Genomic DNA, 9,205 nt, shown 5'->3' with positions numbered 1-9,205 from the left:
TATCCACTCTCCTGAAAAAAAAAAAAAAAAAAAAAAAAAAAAAAAAAGATACATACAGGGCAGGGCCAACACAGGAAAGTCTCCCTGAAAAGTCATTCTCAAACTCTGATCTGAATGATCGGGAGTCGTCAGGACCAAGGCAGACTTTCTAGGTATCAGGAATACAATGTAAAGATAGAAGGGCATGAGAGAGGTCACTCTGGTGCCTGCTGCCTTGGGAAACAGCCCGGGGGGTGGGGGGAAGCCAAGGGGCCATGTGTAATGACCAGGAATAAAAGTAGGGTGAGGAGCCTTAGACTCCTTCCTCCTAGCAGGGGAAAGGCAGAGGTGCCGTGTCACGCTGACCGCCATGACTGAAAGATGCAGACTCAAGATTTCCTTTCACTTGGGAGGAACCAGAGCTACCGGTCTGGTGGGGGAGGACCAGGCAAAAGGCTGAGTGCCTCACCTAAGAGGCACTCAATGCATTCGCCTACCTGATGAACATGACGTTGGAGGCTCAATTACATACTGGACACAGGAAGGAACAAAACAGACACGTCACGCCCGTTCGGGGTGGGGGCGGGGTGTGAACGGTAATGATGCAACGACTGCTCATCGCCGGTTCTTACTCCCCTAATCCCATGACTGTAATGAGATACTATCATCTTCATTTGACAGATGAGGAAACTGAGGCAGGGAGAGGTGAAGTGACTTGCTCAAGGTCGCAGAGAGAAGCAACCGTGAGTAGGGGTGCTCACTCCACAGTGTCCCAGCAGAATCTGAGGAGCTGGCCTAGCCACGGAGAGCAGGCAGAGCAGTCAGGAGAGCCTCAGCTGCACCTCAGTCCGCAAGCTGGAGGTGGTGTAGAGAGCCAGGCAGGCAGGTGACCGTGTGGCTCCCACCTGTCGCCGGCCATCCTGAGAAGGGAGCTCGCACCGAGCCTGTGACCCACTTAGAAAGGAAGGATGTGGACTCCTCTGCAAGAACACACGTGAAAAAGGCACAGAAGAGCCTTCTAAACCTGCCCCTGCGGGAGAGTCTTCTCCTGTTATTACAACAGTGCAGGGTGTGAGTAGGGAGAGGAGGGCTGGAAGGGGAGATGACAAGCTCGATGTTCACCCGGGATCTGCAGTCACCACCAGGCCTATGTGAAGGCTCCCAAGAGTCATTTCTGCGGTGTCACTGTGTTGGGGGAGGGTATGGGGCCTAGCATCACTGGTCATAAAGTGCTTCCTGTGTCACAGGGACCCCTCCCAGTGGCCAGGATGTGGGGTGGCTGGGTGAATGAATGATGGACATTGTTCGGGAGGTGACCTCAGCAGCCAGGAATGTGGCAGCAGTGGGCTTTAATGAGCCATTCATTGATGACTCCCTCCCCAACCCAAAGAGGTAAAACACTCTCTGCTCTGGGCAGTCGCTGAATAAGAAACAAACATTTGGTGGGGCTGCTTCACTTCAGTCTTAACTGGAACGATACAGAGAAGATGAGCATGGCCCCTGTGAGAAGACGACACACAAATCCGTGAAGCAGTCCATATATATATATTTTTTTTTTGGAGAGACTTTCACTATAGGGCGCGTGCACTCGCCAGGAAGACAGAGAGAGACAGAGAGACAGAAAGCGAGAAATCACCCCCTGGGGGGGATGGTCACGCTGCAATCCCTTCTCTTCCATTCTCCTCTCGGGATCTTGGGCACACACACACACACACACGCGCCCGGCGTGAGTTTTAAGCCACCGGGTCCGGGACGCGAACTGCGGTCGACTACGTGGGAGTCCAGCGACATAGCCATTACGCTAACTGCTGGTTCCCAGCAGTCCATATTTTTAAACTAGAATAAAACATTAAAGACACAGGGCGGAGTGATGGTGAGTGCAAGGAGAGGGAAGGATCCTGGTGGGATGTGGCCCACTCAGCTAAAGAAAACTTCCCTTTTCTTCCAGATTTCCTATTACAAAAAACGTGTTCTTAGTATGGCAGGGGGACGGTGTGACAGGAAATGTCTAATGGAAGTTGGAATCCCACTAAAGCCCAGAATAAAGGGAATCTCTTGCAAAGTCAGCCGTGCCTAGGGACAGGCCTGATTGAGTCCCCGGCCGGGGGCAAGCACGCTGGCTCTCTGTTAGCACAGGCAGAGGAGGATCTGGACCAGGGCGGGTGGTTTCACTACTCCTACCCGCCCACGGATGCTCACATGTGGCTTCCATTGACGCCACTCTTGACGAGACTTTACGAACTGCCCCGTCTATGCCACACGCCACCCCCTTTCCATTGTGGACGCCGCCCGCCTGCCCAGCTGGTTGTCATGAACCAATAGGAGGACCCAGAAGGACCAGCCTGCATGTTTTCCCTAAGTCGGGGCTGACAGCAACCAGCCGCAGCCTGCTCCCCCGAGTGCACACAGGCTGACAGGACTCCCCAGCATCCGGGGACCTTTCAAACCTCATCTCTGAAATACCGTGCTGGGTTTGCCGCTCCGCTGGGGCATCGGGTGCTTTGAGGGGGAGGGCGCCGTCCCACTTCCTGAACTCCCACCTTGCCTGCTGTGGCCTCTGACGCTGCCCATGGTGCCTGCTCCCACAGAGCCTCAGGAATGGTGTCCAGGGCTTGGACACAGGGAAGGGACAACTATTTATCCCTACGGTAGGCCTCCACCCTTATCATCCATCTGCCAGGCGAATGCCAGGCCTCAGGCAAGGCCTGGCCCCAGTAGGGCATCTTTTCAGTTCCTGAAAGCAAAGACTGCTCCCCTGGCCCTCATCTCTGACTATAAAGGCGCTTTCAGAGCCCAATGGCTAAGCCGTCTGGAATCTGGGTTACCAGCAGCCCGGGCACAGAGGCGACTGCCCTAGCAAGGGAGTCTGTGAAGCCTCTGGAACAATTTGTGAGGTTATATGTGTGAGCACTTTTTTGAAGATCCACTGCCTTCACCAGATTCCAAAGGAGATAAAAATCAGGGACCAGGTCAACAGGATAGAGAACAAACTGGTCACAATGACATGGCCACAGACTGAATGGCTGCACTGGCCGGGACCCAGAGGGCCCAGCCAGCACGGGTACCCAGGGTTGGGGACAAAAGGGACTGCCTACTTAGTACCCTCCCAGCCAGGGGCCGAGCAGGCCTATGATGACATAACCTAATTCAAAAGCAATTATAGCAAAATATGGAATGCTTCTTATGTCTCGGCCTGTAGTTGCCTTATTCGGAGTTTTCTCAGACTACGGGAAAAGCTCGGACTCCGCAGTCGGAGGAGAGGTATAAATACCGTGGAGAGGAGTAGCGAGCATTCCAAACAGCCTGCGTGTGTGTCCAAAAGCAGCTCTTTATCCCTCCAGTCCTGCCAGTAGCCTGTTCCAGCCCCAGCCAAGCCCCTGAGAGGCCCCAGAGAACATGCATGTTGCTTCTGTTTCCTTTTTCTTGCCCTTTTTTTTGAAGAGGTTTTTTTGGCTATAGGGCACGTGCGCTCGCCAGACAGACAGAGACAGAGAGACAGGAAGCGAGAAAACCCCCCCCATGGGGGATGGCCACATCGCAATCCCTTCTCCTCCATTCTCCTCTCGGGCTCTTGGGCATGCATGCACACGCGCCTGGAGTGAGTTTTAAGCTACAGAGCCCGGGACGCGAACCGCGGTCGACTACGTGGGAGTTGAGCAACATAGCCATTACGCTAACTGTTTGTCCCTGTTGCTTCTGTTTCTGCAGCAGATGAATTCTGGGGTGTCATCCCTTCCTCATGAGACACTGTGGTCTAAGCCTATCTTCTCCTTTTCAAAGGGCAAGTTATGTCCCATCACTCAGAACTTCCTTTACATAGCATCATCCCAGAAGGCCCTCCCCGAGCTGGCCATCTCCACCCGGCTCTGGCTTCACTGTTTTGTCTCATTCACTGCCTTTGTGACTATCAGAAATTATATCCTTTGATCATAACCAGTGTCTCTCTCCCAAGATAACAAAAGTTCTATGAGAGGAGGGTCCTATTTGCTGAAGGACCCCATGGCCTAGACTGGTATTGTGCACATAATAGGTGCTCAATAAAACCTAGAATGGGAACCAGCAGTTAGCGTAATGGCTATGTCGCTGGACTCCCACGTAGTCGACCGCGGTTCGTGTCCCGGACCCAGTGGCTTAAAACTCACGCCGGGCGTGTGTGCGTGCGTGCCCAAGATCCTGAGAGGAGAATGGAGAAGGGATTGCGGCGTGACCATCCCCCCTGGGGGGTGATTTCTCGCTTTCTGTCTCTATGTCTCTCTCTGTCTGTCTGTCTGGCGAGCGCACACGCCCTACAGTGAAAATCTCTCCAAAAATAAATAATAAATTAAAAAGAAATAAAACCTAGAATGAGGGGACCCAGCAGGTGGTGTGGTGGTTAAGGCACTAGATACTCCCACATGGCTGACCACAGTTCAAGTCCTGGACCTGGTGGCTTGCTTTCTCACTTTCCCTCTCTCTCTCTCTGGTCAAATTAACATAAATGAATGAATAAATAAAACTTCTTAAAAATTAAAATAAATAAATAAAAACCCTGGAATGAATAGAAAAGGGTTTGGACTCCTCACATCCAACTGTTTAGGACTTTAGAGTTTCTAATCCTGTTTTACACTAGTGAAGCTCCCTACTTAGCAACAAAACTTCTTGCTTTTAAGAGTTCACAAAGCGGGACCAGCAGTTGGTGTGATAGCTATGTCACTGGATTCTCATGTAGTCGACCACAGTTTGAGTCCTGGACCTGGTGGCTTAAACTCACACTGGGCGCATGTGTGTGCGTGCCCAAGATCCCGAGAGGAGAATGGAGGAGAAGGGATTGCGGCGTGGCCATCCCCCCCCGGGGAGTGATTTCTCACTTTCTGTCTCTCTGTCTTTTTGGTGAGTACACTCCCTATAGCAAAAACCTCCCCCCCCTCAAAAAAAAAGAAAGAAGAAAGAGTTCACAAAGCAAGTCAGAGGAGAACAAGCTCTTGGCTTGTCACCCCAATGGAAGAGAGGAGGCTCAACAGTCTCTTTACTCAGGCCTCTGAGGCCTCCCGGTTGAAAAGACCCTGGTTCAAACCACAGCTGGCCCTAAGCAGTAGCAGTGGTGGATTAGAAGAGGGGCAGGCTGAGAACCTGATGGATCCTCTCGACATCAACCTGCCTACAGAGTATCACATAACTCAGGGCTCTGGAACATCAAACATGAGTCTATAGGGACCAGCAGTTAGTGTAATGGCTATGTCGCTGGACTCCATGTAGTCGACCATGGTTCGCGTCCCGGACCCAGAGGCTTAAATTCACGCTGGGCACGTGTGCGTGCGTGCCCAAGATCCCGAGAGGAGAATGGAGGAGTAGGGACTGTGGCTTGGCCACACACACCCCCCCCGGGGGGTGATTTCTCGCTTTCTGTCTCTCTGTCTGTCTCTGTCTTTCTGGCGAGCGCATGCGCCCTGTAGCAAAAACATCTCCAAAAAAAGAAAGAAAAAAATAAAAACATGAGTCTATAGAAACATGGGTTCAGATTCTGGCTCCATGCTTACTTAAGTGTATGTGGCTTCAGAAAATGAATGAACCTAAGCTTCAGTGACAGTTTAAGACATTGTGGGTATTCCACAGGATAACATACAAAAGCACGTACACACAGCCTGGCGGAAAGTAAGTGACCAGAAGATGTTCGTGGCCACATTATTCCTAGTTCTGAAGGGGCGACTCCTCTATCAGCACCACAGCTGGCAAAGCCGGACTCCTTTCCAAGATGTGCCAAGTTTCTGGCTATACACGGTGAGAAAAGAAGAGTCTGTCTCTCAAATGTCCCCTTCCTTAGCCTAACCAACTGATTATCAAACCACTAAAGGGATATATCAGATCTGGTTCTTCTTGCTTCCAGAAATCCTTCAAGTCCAATGGTTCTCAACCCAGGCTGTACCTTAGAATTACCTGGGAGTAATTCTAATTCTTTTCTCTACTCCACCCATCCTTGTCAAGCAATTTTAAGTTACTAAGCTTTGAGGCAATTTATTATACTGTAATAAGTTATTCATATAATGGAGAAACAGAGTTTCGGGATCGTATGTATATGGCTTCTTTTTTTTTTTTTTTTTGAGAGGCTTTTGCTATAGGGCGTGTACACTCGCCAGAAAGACAGGGACAGAGAGACAGAAAGTGAGAAATCACCCCCCAGGGGGGATGGCCACGCTGCAATCCCTTCTCCTCCATTCTCCTCTCGGGATCTTGGGCACACATGCACACGCGCCCGGTGTGAGTTTAAGCCACTGGGTCTGGGACTCGAACTGCAATCGACTACATGGGAGTCCAGCGACATAGCCACCACACCAACTGCTGGTCCCCAAATTCAGTCTTTTAAAGAACAACACTGAGTTTTGGTATACTCGCAAGGCTGTGCAACTATCACTATCTAATTCCAGAACATTTCCATCACCCCGAAGCTGCTGGCAGTTACTCCCTATTTCTTCTTCTCTCCAGCCCCTGACAACCACTAACCTACGTTCTGTCTCTATGGTTCTGCCTATTCTGGATGTTTCGTATAAATGGAACCATATGATATATGGCCTTTGGAGTCTGGCTGCTTTTTATCCAGTATGTTTTCAAGGTTTATCCATGAGGAAGCATGGTCCCGGCACTTCATCCTTTTTATGTCTTAGTAGCATTCCATTGTATGGATATACTACATTTGTATCTGTCCATTCATCAGCTGATGGATATTTGAGTTGTTTCTTCCTTTTGGCAATCATTGCTATTCATATATAAGTTTGTTTTTCTTTTTAAAGTTACTTTATTTAGTTTTATTTAGTTAGTTTGACCAAAGGACAGAGCGAGTGAGTGAGTGAGTGAGTGAGAAAGAGAGAAAAGAAAGTGAGAAAGCAAGCCACCAGGTCCGGGACTCAAACTGCGTCAGCCATAGGGGAATCCAGCACCTTTAACCGCCACACCACCTACAGGCCCCAGGGTTTTTTGTTTGTTTGTTTGTTTTTCTAAGAGAGATTTTTTGCTACAGGGCATGTGTACTCACTAAAGATACACAGAGGAGGAGAGAAAAAGTAATAAGTAATAAGTCTCCCCCCCCCCCGTGGACATGCTATAATTATAATCCCTTCTTCTCCAGGAGTCTCAGGATGTGGGGCACACATGTACACATGCACAAGTGCCCAGTGTGAGTTTCAATCCTCCAGGTCTGGGACTTGAACCACGGTCAGCTATAATGGGAGCCTAACACTTTAGTCACTACACTACCTGCTGGGTCCTCTTGCATAATTCTACATGGATGCTTTCAATTGCCTTGAGTGTAAAATTATACCCAAGCAGAAGTGCCAATCTGTTTCCAAAGAGGTTTCACTGTTTTACATTCCTACCAGCAATGCAAGGTTCCAGTTTCTCCATAACCTCACCAATATGTTATTTATTATCTGACTCTTCGATGGTAGCCATCATAGTGGGTGCAAAGTGGTATCTCACTATGGATTTGATTTGACCTAAGACTACTGATAATGATCTTTTCATGTGCTTATTTCATGCGTATATTTGCTTATCTTCTTTGGGAAAATGTCTGTTCCAATGCTTTGCTCATTTTTTAAAACTCGGTTGTCTTATCTATTTATCTATTGTCAAGTGCTAAGGGTTTTTTTTTTTTTTACATATTCTAGATATGAGACTCATCAAATGATTTTAAAATATTCTCTGTGGGTTATCATTTTTACATTTTTAAAAATCAATTATTTAACTTTATTTATTTGAATTTGACCAGAGAGGGACAGAGAGAAGAGACAGAGAGAGAGATAGTGAGACAGCAAGCCACCAGGTCCAGAACTTGAACCACAGTCAGCCATAAGGAAGTCCAGAGCCCTTACCCACCATGCCCCCTGCTGGCCTTCTTACTTTTTTTTTTTAAGAGGTTTTTGCCATAGAACACATGCACTCACAAGAGACAGAGACAGTGAGAAATTACCCTCCCTGGATGGATAACCACACCGCAATCCCTTCTCCTCTATTCTCTTTCCGCAATTTTGGGCATGTACACACAAGTGCCAGGTATGAGTTTTAAGCCACCAGGTCCAGGACTTGAACCGTGATTGGTCATATGGAAGTCCAGCGACAACCATTATGTGACCTGCTGGATCTGTCTTTTTATTTTAATAGTGTTCTTTGGAACAAAAAAATGTTTATCTATTTTTCTCTGTTTGTATTTTTGCTACCTGATCAAAAAGAAGGGCCAGCAGGTAGCCTGGTAGTTGGGGTAATGGACTCCCACACAGCCAACCCCAGATCAAGTCCTGAATCTGGTGGCTTGCTTTCTCACTTTTTCTCTTTCTCTCTGGTCAAATTTAAAAAAACAATAAATATAAAATATAAAATAATTCTTTATAAAAAGTCATGAAGATTTACATTTATTCTAAATATTTATATCTTGATCCATTTGGAGGTAATTTTGTATACCGTATGAGGTAAAGGTCCAACTTCTTTTTTTTCCCCCCCCCGAGATTTTTGCTATAGGGTGTGTGTGCTTGCCAGAGAGACAGAGAGATAGAGAGATAGAAAGCAAGAAATCAACCCCCAAGGGAGATGGCCATGCCACAGTTCCTTGTTTTCCATTCTCCTCTCAGGATCTTGGGCACACACGCACATGCGCCCAGCATGAGCTTACGCCACCGGGTCTGGACTCGAACCAAGATTCACTACATGGGAGTCCAGTGACATAGCCATTATGCCAACCACTGGTCCCCCTGGGAACTTTTTTTAAATGCTGAAATTCATCACAAATGAATCTGATTCACAAATGAATCAGATTCCCTGGAGGTGAGTCCTAGACAAAAGATATTTTACAAAGCTTACCAGGTACATCTAACAGTAAGTCAGGATTGTGAACCACCACCCTAATTCTTTCATTCTATAAATGTGGGCTTCAAGGCCCAGGCAGAACCAGAGAGGCCTTGCCACTGGCTTTGTTAGTCTAGACTGGACCTTTGGGATGAAAAGAAACCCCAGAGGAGCAGGGAATAAGCAGCCCAGGGTAGGGAGGTGCCCCAGTCTGAGCCTGCCTCTGTTCTCAAACAGGCTTTTCTGGAGTCATTCCATACATAGAAAACCAACTAACCAACCAACCCAAGGCTACTCAGATTGCACTCCAAAGAACTTGGTTCTCCCCAGACAGAGTCCACTTACACAGGAAGCTCTGTGCAGGATAAAGGCAGGCGGGGCAACAGGGCGAAGGGGAGGCAGAGCTCAGCTCTCCCAG

General features: G+C 48.4%; 1 protein-coding gene and 1 non-coding gene across 6 annotated transcripts in view; one reads left to right on the top strand and one right to left on the bottom strand.

Moving 5' to 3' along the window:
- ACTN4 (actinin alpha 4) overlaps positions 1 to 9,205 on the bottom strand; it is a gene marked incomplete at its 5' end in the record, with an annotated part of 89,151 nt that overhangs the window by 38,039 nt on the left and 41,907 nt on the right.
- On the top strand, positions 1,422 to 1,524 carry LOC114004601 (U6 spliceosomal RNA). Its single transcript, XR_003546715.1, has one exon. It is a non-coding gene; the product is annotated as a U6 spliceosomal RNA (small nuclear RNA).

The sequence above is a fragment of the Tupaia chinensis genome, unplaced genomic scaffold (assembly GCF_000334495.1).
Source record: "Tupaia chinensis unplaced genomic scaffold, TupChi_1.0 Scaffold138910_1, whole genome shotgun sequence".
Classification (NCBI taxonomy): domain Eukaryota; kingdom Metazoa; phylum Chordata; class Mammalia; order Scandentia; family Tupaiidae; genus Tupaia; species Tupaia belangeri.
This window is presented reverse-complemented; position numbering and strand designations above follow the sequence as displayed.